This window comes from Ictidomys tridecemlineatus, chromosome 4 (assembly GCF_052094955.1).
Source record: "Ictidomys tridecemlineatus isolate mIctTri1 chromosome 4, mIctTri1.hap1, whole genome shotgun sequence".
Taxonomy (NCBI): Eukaryota; Metazoa; Chordata; class Mammalia; order Rodentia; family Sciuridae; genus Ictidomys; species Ictidomys tridecemlineatus.
Window position 1 is genome coordinate 4,381,091 of NC_135480.1, and position 13,858 is coordinate 4,394,948.

The 13,858-nt window shown below is 62.4% G+C and overlaps 1 long non-coding RNA gene across 1 annotated transcript; it reads left to right on the forward strand.

Annotated features, from left to right (window-relative positions):
• The first annotated feature begins 5,877 nt into the window (after window positions 1-5,877).
• Window positions 5,878-12,273, forward strand: LOC144376951 (uncharacterized). The gene is made up of 2 exons (XR_013437373.1): window positions 5,878-11,062; window positions 11,237-12,273. It is a non-coding gene; the product is annotated as an uncharacterized LOC144376951 (long non-coding RNA).
• The last annotated feature ends 1,585 nt before the right edge of the window (window positions 12,274-13,858 follow it).

A 13,858-nucleotide genomic window follows, 5' to 3' on the forward strand; every position in this document is an offset into this window, starting at 1 on the left:
GTGGGCCTGAGCGGCCCTCCTCATGGCAGTCCTGGGGCTCGCAGCCACCGCCCGTTTCCCCTCGGGGGCTGCAGGACGGGGCCCGTGAGGCTCAGGAGAGGACACTGCCCAGAGCAGCTGGACCGAGGGCTGCCTCGGGTCCAGGAGTCCAGCCCTCGCCCCCGAGAGACCGCCTCTGCTCTTGGACTCTGCCCCGGTCTGTGGGCAAGCTGAGCCTGGGCACAGGGGCTGTCCTCGAGGCTGAGGGTTTCACGCGGGCTCTGGGGACACACTCAGCCACGGCAGCCCCCGCTGGGTTTCCCGCTTGGCACAGTAGGTCCCCATGTGCGCGTGTGACGGCCGCAGGGCTGAGTCGCTCTGCAGAGGGCAGAGGGAGGACAGAAAGGGGAGCCGGTGTCCCGAGGCCACACAGCAGCGAGTGGCCCCGCTTGGCGCCCCGAGGGACAGAGATTCCACTGAGTGGGGGCGGGGGCTGAGGGACAGAGGTGGCCGGCAGGCCCCAGGCGCCTCATGGGCCCCTGTATCCCCCCCCCGGGCAGTGCTGTCCCCTGGTGAGAGGGCAGGGCTGTGACTTGCTCTGACCAGCTGAGGGGACAGGTGTCACCCCCCAGGGGTGGACGTTGCTGGGCTGTGTGTGGCTCTGTCCTGCCGCCCGCCTCCCTGGAGCCCGCCCTGACGGTCTGTGGGGAGCCCACGTGGTGGCCTCCAGGACTGTGGGTGGCCCCAGGCCCTGGCCATCCCGAAGCCCGGCCCCTCCATCCTCGGTTCTCGAGGGAGCGTGGCCGGAGGCCCCTCCCGGCCGAGCCCTGGCTGCAGCCCAGTGTGCAGGACCCCGGGGCTCCGCGGCCATTGGCCTCGCAGCAGTGGGCGAGTGACGTGGGGGGGTGACGGGAACATGGGTCCGCGTGGGAGACCTCGGACACCAGGCCCCGCTGTTCCCCACGTTCAGGTGAGGAGACGAGGCACAGAGAGGCCCGGTAACCCCCCCACGACCACACAGCTAAGAGGGCGCCGGGATCTCCGCCCAGCCCCCCAAGCTGCCCACGGGAGGGGATGCAGGGGACACGGGCGGGGTGGGAGGCTGGCGGGGTGGCGGCCGGCAGAGCTGGCCTGAGCCCTTTCTGGGCCCCCCCTGTCCCCGCACTCCGCTGTGGCTTCCCTCCGTGGGGGGTCTGGGGCTGGGAAGGGGTCCCAGGACACGGGCGTGGGCGTCCCCCGGGGCTGCTACGTGCAGGGGGTGAGTCTAGGAGATAGAGCCTTCCTGGGGTCGCCTCCTCAGGGAGGAAAGAAAGGCCTGGGATCTGGGCAGATCCCTGACGGCTGGCGAGCGAGGGGCCAGGGGGGGGCTCGGCAGACCGAGCTGACCCACGGAGGGAAGGGCGACACAAGTCCAGCTACGTGGACGATGTCACATGTCCTCACAGACACGTTGCAAAAAAAAAAAAAGAACAAGTGGGTAAAACTTATTTGGTTGATGAAATGGAGGCTCAGAGAGGTTGAATGATTTGCCCAAGGTCACACAGCTTTGGCAGGGTAGGAGGAGCTCTGGACTCTTTTATTTGTTTACTATTTCAAAGTCCGATCATTAATCCACCATGAGTCAAAGCACAGAGCGGTGCCCCAGGATCGGAGCTGAGCCGCCGCCGTGCCGGGCCCTGGGAGTGCCTTGCAGGCGCTGGCTGGCTGCTTCGTGCCAGCCACGGGCAGCCTGGGGCGGACCTGGGTTTTTCCACCAGGGACCGGCTTTCCCTCACCTTCCCACGGACCCCCCCACTGCGGGTGTCCACCCAGGCCTCGCGGGCTGGGCTCCCTCTCCCGGCCTCCGCCCTGCCTCAGCCTCTCACAAGTCCGGGCGGAGCCGCGGGAGCCTGGCGTTCCTGGGTGCGGGGGAGGCTGGGCGGTGCCCTGGCCTGAGTGGCGCTGCCCTGCCGCCCCGGGCTGGGCGCGACAGGAGCCGGGAGTCGGCGGGCTCCCTCCCGTTCCTGGGGGCCTCCGCGGCCCGGGCAGTTCCTGGTCTGGTTGGTGCCCGCTCCCGGGGCGTGGGTCCCCCTCTCCCTCCCGCCTGGGCGGCCGGGACCCGCCTGGCGCTCTCGGGTGGAGCTGCAGGCCCCCGTGAGGGACGTGCTCGCGTCCAGGCCAGGCCCGGGCTCCAGGGGCCGGGTTGACCCAGGCTCCTCTGCCAGGCCCCGCAGCCCCGCCCCTGGCTCTGGGGCTGCAGAGGGACCTTCCGATGGGACCTTTCCTGTCACCTTCCTGGGGGCAGGGACCTCTGGTCCCTCCCTCGTTGTCTGAAGACCCTCACGGGCCCCGGCTTTGTTCTCTCGCTGGTGGACGCCAGGCCTGGGCCAGGATTGGGCGCGGCCCAGTGGATGTCGCGGGGACGGGCCTCACCCGCCGGGTCGGGGGCTCCCGCTGCACCCCAGTGCCCAGCCCAGGACCTCGGCAGCCCCAGGTCTCAGCTGAGCCTGGGCCCGTGTGTCACGGCTGGGCCCTTCTCCGGGACTCGCTGTCCACACGCTGCCTCTCCCCTGCGGCTGACCATGCCCAGCGCCTTCCGTGTCCCCACAAGGCCTGTCCGACCGTTGCCCCTGACACCTAGACCGGGAGCCGTGTCTAGGTGTGCGGTGAACGGCGTCTCCTGCCTTTTCTCCCTTTAAACACTCTTTTGATTTCTTGAACTTATTTATTTTTTTACTCTTGAAAATTAGTCCTTTTGTTCTGAGATCGAGGCTCACTTGAGGTTGTAAGAAACAATCAGAGATGTCCCCCTGGTAGCATCTTGCATTGTGGCCAGGACACCGCCGCCGCTGTCACGCAGGTCCCTCCTGCAGCCTTTTGTGGACACCCTGCTTTGCGCTGTCCCTGCCTTGGCCCCTGGCAGCTGTCAATCAGTAAGTCTGTCACTTTAATGTCAACACATCAGCTTCCGCCCATTCAGCAAAACCCTCTGGAAATTCACCGAGGTTGCTGTGTTTCATAGCTTCTCCCTTTTTATTGCTGAGTAATATTCCACAGTCTGGGAGGACAACTTTGTTGATCATCTGCCTCCTGAAGGACAGCTGGACTCCCTTCCTGCTCCTGGATATTGGCCACAGAGCTGCTATGGGCACCCATTTTAGGCAGGTTTTTGGGTGAATGTGTCTTCATTTCTCTGGGAGCCTGTGCCCAGGACTGAGTCGCTGGGTCAGGTACTCCCTTGCATATTATTTACTTGTATTTTCCTGGCAGTACCAAGACTTGAACCCGTGCTGTGTGCTCTGCCACTGGGCTGCGCTCCCAGACCCCACACTCTGTTTTGGGAGGATCGACCAAACTGGTTCTCATCACGTCTGCACCGTTTCACATCCTGCCGGCTCCGTGTCGGTGACCGATTCGTCACACCCCCACGGACGTTTGGACGTCTTGGTCTTTGCCTCTCTGAGAGCCCGTGGGATGACTTCCGTGTCTCCCTGACGGTTTCTGGGGTTAACACCGTGTGTGCGCCATCTGGATGCTCTCCTGGGGGCCATGTCCCTTTGGGCCTCGTCCCTGCTGTGCCTGGCTGGCCTCTCTGTGGCCCCACTCCCTGTCCTTGGCCGGCTCTGTGCTGGGCCTACCTTCCTGTGTCACATTCATGAGGGACCCCGGTCGGTCCCTTCCCTCCCTCTTTCCCTCCTCTTTATCCCTACTCCCTCTGCCTGGTTGTGTGTCACAATGACGCTGAGTCCTCAGATGGACTAATGGGTGGCCCCCTTCTGTTCTCTACAAGAATTGGGAGTCCATCCTTCTGCCAACGCGTCTAGCTCTTTCCTCGTTCACAGCAGCGCACGGTGGGTGAGCCGTGGCGTCTGAGCAGTTGGCAGAGTCACGCATGCCGAGTGGTTGGTGGTCCTCGTCCTCGCGTCTGATGCGGGCGGGGTCTGTGGTGACGGCTCCTTCTGGAGCGAGCAGCGGGCGGCTCTTCTGGTGGGTCTGGCTGTACGCTTGCCGGCTCTCGGGGAGGGGGTGCCGGGGGGGGTGTGCTCGGGTCCTCGTGACTGTCCGTCTGTGTCCTCACCACCTGTCACAGGGAGCGGGGCACCGGGGCCCCAGGACTGCTCTCCCCGGCACTGAGTGGGCCTGGGTTCGCTCTCTTGCTCTCTGGTTTCTCTGCTCTCCCAGGCAGAGGCTCGCTCTGGCCACGGCTTCAGCAATGGGCTCTCAGGCACATCGGCTCAATGAATGAGTGGACGGCTCTGCCAGGCTCACCCTGACCAGAGAGCACACAGGGCCAGGTCACGTGGGAAGAGCTTCTGTTCCAAGTGGACTCCATGGGGAAGGGGGCCATGACAGGTCATTGTCTTCACCACTGAGTGATGGCGGTGGTGGGGGTGGTGGGGGTGGTGATGATGGTGATGGTTATAATGATGGTGGTGGTGATGGTGGTGATGGTGGGGATGGTGATGGTGGTGATGGTGGTGGTGGTGATGGTGGTGATGGTGGTGATGGTGATAATGATGGTGGTGGTGATGGTGGGGATGGTGATGGTGGTGATGGTGATAATGATGGTGGTGGTGATGGTGGGGATGGTGATGATGGTGATGGTGGTGATGGTGGTGATGGTGGTGATGGTTATGATGGTGATGATAATGATGGTGGTGGTGATGGTGATGATGGTAGTGGTGATAATGATGGTGGTGGTGACAGTGGTGATGAAGGTGGTGATGATGGTTATGATGGTGGTGATGGTGATGGTGGTGATGGTGATGGTGATGGTGGTGATGGTGGTGATGGTGGTGATGGTGATGGTGGTGGTGGTGGTGGTGGTGGTGATGGTGATGGTGATGGTGGTGGTGGTGGTGGTGGTGGTGATGGTGATGGTGATGGTGATGGTGGTGATGGTGATGGTGGTGGTGATGGTGGTGATGGTGGTGATGGTGATGGTGATGGTGGTGGTGGTGGTGGTGATGGTGATGGTGATGGTGATGGTGGTGGTGATGGTGATGGTGATGGTGATGGTGATGGTGGTGGTGATGGTGGTGATGGTGATGGTGGTGGTGGTGGTGGTGGTGGTGATGGTGATGGTGGTGGTGGTGGTGGTGGTGATGGTGATGGTGGTGGTGATGGTGGTGGTGGTGGTGGTGGTGGTGGTGGTGGTGATGGTGATGGTGATGGTGATGATGGTGGTGGTGATGGTGATGATGGTAGTGGTGATAATGATGGTGGTGGTGACAGTGGTGGTGAAGGTGGTGATGATGGTTATGATGGTGGTGATGGTGGTGGTGGTGGTGGTGGTGGTGGTGGTGGTGGTGGTGGTGGTGATGGTGGTGGTGGTGGTGGTGGTGGTGGTGGTGATGGTGGTGGTGATGGTGATGGTGGTGATGGTGATGGTGGTGGTGGTGATGGTGATGGTGATGGTGATATGGTGATGGTGATGGTGGTGGTGGTGGTGATGGTGGTGGTGGTGATGGTGATGGTGGTGATGGTGATGGTGATGGTGGTGGTGGTGGTGATGGTGGTGGTGATGGTGGTGGTGGTGGTGGTGGTGATGGTGATGGTGGTGATGGTGATGGTGGTGGTGGTGATGGTTGTGATGGTGGTGGTGGTGGTGATGGTGATGGTGATATGGTGATGGTGGTGATGGTGATGGTGATATGGTGATGGTGATGGTGATGGTGGTGATGGTGGTGGTGGTGGTGGTGGTGATGGTGATGGTGGTGGTGGTGATGGTGATGGTGGTGATGGTGATGGTGGTGATGGTGGTGGTGGTGGTGATGGTGGTGGTGGTGGTGATGGTGGTGGTGGTGGTGGTGGTGGTGGTGGTGGTGGTGGTGGTGATGGTGGTGGTGATGGTGATGGTGGTGGTGATGGTGATGGTGATGGTGATGGTGATGGTGGTGGTGATGGTGATGGTGGTGGTGGTGATGGTGATGGTGATGGTGATGGTGGTGATGGTGATGGTGATGGTGATGGTGATGGTGATGATGGTGATGGTGATGGTGATATGGTGATGGTGGTGATATGGTGGTGGTGGTTATGATGGTGGTGATGGAGAAAACAGTATTATTGCATATTTACTACACACAGATCCAGTTCTCAGTCCTTTACTCGTGTTAAGCAAAGAGTCATCCTCGTAACTTGATAAGGAGGTGCGTCGTGCCCCACGGCTGTGCACAGTGATGATGACGGTGGTGGTGTCTGCGGCCCAGAGCTGACCAGCTCTCCAGGGAGCTCTGGGGGTGGGCTGGACCCGGGAGGCCGGCTCAGAGCCGCACAATCTATTTCTGCTCAATATTCATTGAACACCCTCCATATGTCTGACACTCTGCTGGACGGGGACTCAAGAATGGAAGGGGCGGCCGTGTCCACGCCCTCGCAGGCCCATCTGTGAGTGGCTTGGGGAAATCTGTCACAGCCCAGGACTGATGGTGGCTGTGGCCTCCGCCTCCCTCCCTGGGCTCCGTGGGTGGGGACGGCCGTCCTTTTACCCCTCACGTCAGGGCCTTGGGGGAGAGGTTTGTGAAGGAAGACTTCTCTAAGCCGAGGTTTTAAACAGCGGTTTTGAGGTCTCTTACCAGTTTATTTTACCAACATCCAAGTGCCCCCCGCGGTGGGAAAGCAGACCCCCCAGCCGCCCCTGAGCCAAAGTGGCCTGCTTCACAGTGGCCGGCTTTCCTCCACTCCCGGGAGAGCAGGACGGGGGCCTGGATGGACTCTCCTGAGCCTCTGGAAGGGCCCATCCTGCCCAGGCCCCGCCTCAGGTTCTGGCCCCCAGCCTGGGCCGGGGGGAGGTGGCCTCACCTTTGAGGCTGGGCAGACCCAGGGCGGCCCTGGCCTGTTCTTCCCAGAAGCCCCCGGGGCCACCTGCTGCTCCAGAGCGTGACCTCCTCCTGGAGAGAACTGGGGGGACGGGAGGAAGAGGGAGCAGGCTCGAGTTTCAGTGCTAGAGGAACCGTCTGGACACTGGACGTGCCCCTGGCCCCAGCCCTCAGTCCAGCTCAGTCCACGTGAGGTGGGGCCCGCTCCCAGCCACTGCCTGCCACGGCTCTGGGGCCTGCATTTTGCGTGGCAGTGGCTCAGGCAGAGGGAGCAGCGGGGACGGAGGCTGGACATGGGGGCCAGGCGCAGGGGCCCTGAATGCCAGAGCCCAGTGGCGGGCAGCAGGCAGGGCAGCTCATGCTGGCAGGGCCCAGCTCCCCACGGCTGGGCTGCCTGCCCAGGGTCGGCGTGCAGGAAGGGGAGCTGGGAGGACGAGGCAGGGGACGGAACCGAGCCCAGGGCTGGAGTGAGCATGGAGGGAGCCAGAGGGGCACCGTCTTGAGGTCAGGGGACCCGGTCCACCCCCTACAGGCCCACTGGGCCCAGAGGGCTGGGGTCGGCTGGTCTGCAGGACAGGGGAGTGTCACAGGCCGCTCTGAAGCTGCCGGACCTGGGGGCGCTCTGGCCTCCTCCCGCCGTGGGGCTTGGGGGTGGGGCCTCCCGTCTGCAGGGCCGGCCTCGCTGCCCCCCATGGAGCCCACGGGGCCCAGCTCGGGGCGCAGGCCGCTGGGGGGCGCTCAGAACCGGGCCCCTCTCAGAGGCTGGCAGGAGCTGCTTCTGGGCTCCTCTCGGGGGTCCGCTCTGGCCGTAAATCCTGCAGCCCGCCGCCGGCCGGGACGCACACGTCGGCAGACACCGCGGCCAGGGAAAACACGCTTCCCGGCTGAAAAAGTGGCCTCACAATGGGGCCTTGTCCCCCGCGGCAAATCCGACGGCCACCTCCTTTGATTCCCTGACCTTGCGGCGCCTTGCATGGAATCGGCCCCATTCTCCCGGGTCCATCAAACGTGCATTTAAACGACTTCATTAGCATCGTCCTCTGATCCGTGACCACCGCGCAGGGCCGCGGTCACTTCCGTGGGGCCGGCGCGGCCTTCTATCTGGTGGACATCTAACACTCCTTGACAGAGCTCCTTTAACACGGACCCCCTTTGTTCCGCCTTGGTCTGCTGTTGAGATCTTTAGTGGCCAATGTACTCTGAGATGACTTGGGGACAGAAATGCCGTCTGGCCCAGACAGTAAATCTCGTCCCCATTCAGACGGGCGGAATGCGGGCTTTGTGCCTATTGTCACCGGCTCTCCAGCAGCCCCTGCGCCCGCGAGGGCTTCCTCCAATAAATCAACCCATCACCCCGCCCGGCCGGGGAGAGGGACGCCCGCTGCCGTGCGGAGGGCCGCCGGGCTGCGACAGACGAACAGGCCGCTGCGGCCGTCAGGGACAGCGGCCATCGCCCTGGACGGTGGCACCACCTCCCCGGGACCTTTGACCTCCAGGCATTTGGGAGTTGTTTCCAGAGAAAGGAAACCCAACTCCGACTCCGAGTGGATCTGCTCGCCCCACGGCTGGGAGCAGGGAGGGGCCGGCAGAGCCTGGCGGCCAGGGGCTGGGGCTCCCCACGCCCACCTCCTCGCCTCCCGGCCCCTGCCCACCCGCTCCCTGCTGGGCTCACGAGAGGGCAGCAGGAGCCCCCCACCCAGCAGAGGGGCACGGCTTCTCCAGTACTCCTCAGCATCATTGGGCCACACCTTTCCCACCCGGGGCATGGCCACTCGCGGGAGTGGGACCACGGCCACAGGACAGAGCCTCAGGCTGTGACTCCCCTGGTGGGAAGAGACCCTCCCGAGTCTCTTCCTGTCAGACCCAGGGGGGCAGCTGCTGACCCGGGTGAGGAGAGACATTTCCTCTGGGCAGCAGGGTGCCAGTGTGACACGGGGTGGACGGCGGCCTGTGGCGGATCATGGGTGGGGCTTCTGTCAAACCCTTTGGTGAGCTGGATGGGCTTCTCGCTCTCCCGTCCTTCCCGCCCAGACGCCGACGTGCTGGCACTGGGCAGGGTCCCGGTCCCGGTGCTCCCCACACTAACACCTGGTGCTTCCAGTCGGGTGGACGTGCCCGGCCTTGCTGTTTCCATTCTTACTTCTTTGATTCCTGCGAGACGGTGGTGTCTGTTCTGGTCTCTTTTGACTCTTTGTAGACTTTTTCTTTCTTTTTTTTGTTGTTGATTTGTAGAAGTTCTTTACATAGTGTGGATATGAACCTTTTGCTGATGATAAGCATTGCCTGAACCCTCTGCCTCGCGGTGGCTAGTCTTTTCACTTTTTCCTGTGGCATCTTCTGTGATAGGGTCACACGTCTCTGTCCTGTCTGTGCTTTTTGTGATGACTGAATACAGCTTCTCTCAGCCTCGTGAAGACAGGCCCCTAGGTTTTATTTTAAAACTATGTGGATTCTCTGTGCCTGTTTAAGTTTGGATTCATTGGGAATTTCTCTTTGGCAGATGTAGAGACGGATCTGATTTTACCTCGTTTTCCTTTGTAACGTGGACGGTCCCAGACCTACATACGAAGCGATGCTCCTTTGTTCTTTTTTTTCCCTACCGACGTGTCCTGATGTGTCATCTCCATTAAATCTGTGACTTCATGTTCTCCCTGCAGGAACACAGGTGACTGACCACGGTGGTGGCCTGGCGGGGCTTTATCTCTGGGTGGCCCTGCGGGGCCCCTCACTCTCCCTCCCGTCTCCTTTGTCCTTCTTTGGGACCGTCTTCTGTTCTTAGCAGGTTAATCGTCCCCATAAATTCTAGGGCCATCTTGTCAAGGTTTATGACACAGCCCACCGGGGTTTTATTAGATTTGCCTTGAGTTCATAGAGGGGCAGGCGCGCGGTTATCGGATTCGATAAGATTGCAGGAGCGGGAGCAGACCGCAGCCCGACCGGAAGGGCTGGTGCTGTCTCTCGGTGATTGATAGAAGGGACAAAACGGAGACAGGACACGGGGGACCTGGAGGCCTACATCCCGAAGGACAGGACGGGGGCCCTTCAAGGTCACGCTGAGGGGCGCATGTCGGACGGGACGTGAAGGCTGCTCCTGTCTTTGCTGCCCGCGGGCGAGGCCTGCTGACTGGTCCCCACGTCCACCCGCTCGCCCGGGCTCTGTCGGGCTCCGTAGCTCTGGGGCTCACAGTTTGCATCGTAGTGGGAAAAACTCCAGCCTTTGTTTCTCCCATTTTTTCCGTTTCCCTCTGTATGAGTCATCTTTTGCGGCACAGATCTTTACCCCCAAACCTAATGGCTTAAAATCAAAAACCCCATCATCTCACCCGGGCTCTGGGGCCGGGCATCTGGGAGCAGCTTGGCCGGTGCCTCTGGCTCCAGCTCTCTCTTAACAAGGCCACCTTCAAGGTGCCCGGTGGCCCGCAGTCATCACAGTGTTGGTTCTTCACCGAGGACCCCTGCTGGGTGCTCCGTCCAGGAGAGGGTGAGACGGCGGCCGCAGGGTCCTTCCTGACCTTGTTCAGAAGTCACGCATGGTCACGGCCATGCTCTGTCCGTCAGTCGGCCCTTCGAGGTGGAAGGGGTGGCCAAGAGATGCGGTCCCTGGGGCCATCTTGGAGGATGGCCACCACCCTCCCAACCCTCTCTCTTCGGCCCCTGGGTCTCGCTATCCCCCTGGAGGTGGCAGGCCCTCTGTCTGTCCAGTCTCTTTCCTTGACTTCCTCTTGGATCGTCTTGGCGCTCCCCTCCCGTTTCTTCTCGGGTGGTGACACGGGTCACGCCGCCCACGGACCATTTTATTCCAGACACGGCCCCGTTTTCCCTCGTGGACGTTTCCCTTGGTCAGGGTGACCGCGGGGTTGAGTCACGGGTTCCTCTGGACGCATGTCCCCTCCCCTGCCCACCGGGGACACGCCCTAGTTGGAGATGTCTCTGTTTTTCCGCTCTTGCTGGGTGTTTCCTGAAATGCTCTGGCTCCACGAGCCAGGCCTGGGGGACGGTGGTGGCTGGCTCAGCCTCCTGAGACGTTCCCCGTCCCCGTCCCTTCAGTGAGCCCCTGTCGGGCACCGGGCTGGCTTTCCTGCCGACGGCACCAGGTGGCTCTTGGTCTTTGGTCCAGTTGGACAGTCCCAGGAGAGCTGGGGCGGTCAAGCTCCTCTCTGAGTTAAGATCGCCACAGGACGTCCCATGGGTCATTTTCTTAGGACCCCAGAAGGCATGTCACCCTCCTCCTCCTCGTCTCAAATCGACCCCCTGCAGCGAGCAGGAGTCTGACCCCCATTTCCCAGGTGAGGTCTGTCTCTCGGGCAGCCCGTGCCCACCAGGGCCTGCAGCGGGACGTGGTGGGGAAGGAGGGCCGTCCCCAAACGACCCCGGGGCTGGGAGGGAGGGAGGCCCTGGCTTCTTGGGGGTCTTTTCCTTTGCAAAGACAAGGGGCTCGTGGCGGCTGCTTTGTGTTCCAGCCGCAGGATCCGGAGCCGCGCCACCCACCACCTCGGAGGCCAGGTTTTTCCTTTTGACTGAAATGGAGTGAATTTTCCAGAAACGACGGGATTAGGTTTGCCCTTGAATCAGTTGGCAGCTTGTCCCTATTGTTAAAAGGTAAAAAAAGTCTTGTCACCCTCGTCCCCCGGCCTCAGCGCTGGCGGAGTGAGCGGAATTAAGAGAGGTTTGGAAGTTTCTTTTCAAAGAAAATCCTATCGCTTCCGGCCGGGCGCAGGGCGGAGGGGGTAAAAGGGGAAACTGAGCCCGAGGAGGGGATTAAATATCAAAGCCTGGGCCGCGGCTCGGGCTGCGCATTTGTTGGGCTCCATCTGGACTCCGGCCCCACCCCCGGGAAGCGTCCCCAGCCGGTCTGGAGGTGGGTGGACGGGAGGGTCCTCTTTCACAAGTCACTTGATCTGTCCCTGTCCCCCACCCTCTGGTGGCCGAGGTCAGCCTTGGCAGCCACCCACGTGGGGAGGAGCGTTTTAATCTTCTAGTTCCTCCCCACACACCAGCAAAGGGAAGCCTTCCAGGCACCAGGGGCCCACAAAGGCCACTCTGCCTGGCCACCAGCCACAAGGCGGGGACACATGTGAGCGTGCCAAGCAGGCTCAGCCGTGGGCACCGTCTTCTCCTCCAGGATGTCCTGCAGGTGGGCGGGAGAGTCCAGCACAGAGTCAGGACAGGCTCTGCCCATGCCAGCGAGGCCCTGCCAGGCTCCCGTGGCGGCAGCTTTGCCTGAGAAGCAGGCGACAGAGTGTCCCCTATTGTTAGAGGAAGAACAGCTGGGCGTGGGGGTGCACACCTGGAACCCCATGACGCACGCAGGAGGCTGAGGCAGGAGGATCGCCAAGTCGCGGCCAGCCTCAGCCACTCAGCGAAGCCCTCAACAGCCTCGTGAGACCCTGTCTCAAAACAAAATGTAAAAACGGCCGGGGATGAGCTTCAGTGGCCGAGTGCCCCTGGGCTCCGTCTCCAGTGACAAATAAACACAGAAATAAGTAGGAAGCACAAAGATCTCGCCACTCTCTCGCACTCGGTCGACGTGGCAACGTGGGACGACGCAGGGGACCGGGGCCTGGTCCTTCCCCATCCAGGGTCCAGGAGGGGTCTCCTGGAGGAGGGGCCGTGTCTCCAGGCCACGTGGGAACCGGAGAGTACCCCAGAAGCCGGCTGGCCCAGACCCGTCGGGCACAGCGAGGGGCCCGAGCTGGACCCGGGGTTTGGGAAGATGACCGCGGTGCCAGGCTGCAGCCCAGTCTGAGGCCACGGAGCAAGCTGCTGCGGGCTGCCGACCCGGCTCCCGGAGGCAGTGCCCCAGGCCCTTCTGCATGTGGATGTCACCGGTGGAGACGGGGCTGGGGTGGGGCGGGACTTGTGGGAGCTCAGGGAGTCGTGGCTGGGCCAGATGAGGACCAGGCCCTCCCTCGAGGTGGCCTCTGCAGCCTTGCTTCTCACAGCACAGGCGGGCCCTTCCTGGGAACTGACCTGGACCCGAGGGTGGCCCGGGCACCTGGCTCTCCCCCGGGTCAGTAGATCCGTGGGGTCACCTGTGTGGTGGGGAGGGGGCTGAGGCAGGGTGCCCGGGAACGGAGAGCTCCACTCCCACGGCACGGGAGCTTTTCCCCAGTCCCCACACTCGGTGGACGCCCACTCACCCCTGGTTCTTGGCCCGGGCTGCTGGGCAGGGGCTGCTCCCCCCATTTTCTTACTGACCAGGTGGCGAGCCTGGCAGAGGCTCTGTCTCCAATCGTGGGCCTGAGCGCCTCCAGGTGGTGAAGCCTGGAATTGCAGGTTCAGAAGGCCTCAGGGCCACAATGACTGTTCTCCCAAATCCCGGGGCCTGGGGAGGCCTCACCAGCACCCCCCTCCTCTGTTCCCCTCCCAGCAGAACGTCCAGCAATTTCCTTGGGTGTGGCCATGGGCCTGCCTCTCCGACCCAGCCCATGGCCTGTCTATGGGACGGGGGAGAGGGAGGTGAGTCTGGGGGTCAGCTCCCAGAGTTCGTAGGGGGCTCCGACAGAGGTCTGGGTCTGGCCTTCCCTGCTCCTGCCCCTGGGTGCTGCGCCTATTATTTTCGTTTTGTCGCGCTGGAGATCAAACCCAGGGCTCACGCGGGCTGGGCGGCGCTCCACCCCGGAGCTGCCCTGGCCCTCACTATTTTTAAGTTACGGATTGAAGCAAAGGCCCAGGAGCACAGTCTGAGGGGCCCTCCCCTCTGGAGAATCCTGTGTTCTCTGGTGGCCACCGAGGACACACAGCCCCCAGCGTGGAGCAGCTCAGCAGCGGAGGTGGCGGTCAGGAGGGGGAGAGGCCGGCGTTGGGCTGCCAGCCCTGGACCTGCCCTGGACCTGCCCTGCACCTTAGAGTTGTCACTCGGGGGACTTCTTTCTCATGCTAAATGACGGTCTTTGCCCTCAGCTCGTACTCGTCCCTTGTGGTTCTTTTCCTTAAACAGGCCCTCGGTCCGCAGAACCCTCGGCCCCAGTGCCCAGACGCCTCCCACATGGGCGCCGCCCTCCCCGTTCCCTGGGAGCTTGGAGGGGCTGGGCTGAGGGCTGCCGCCTTTCCCGCAGGGGATCTGCTTCCCAGGGGAGCGT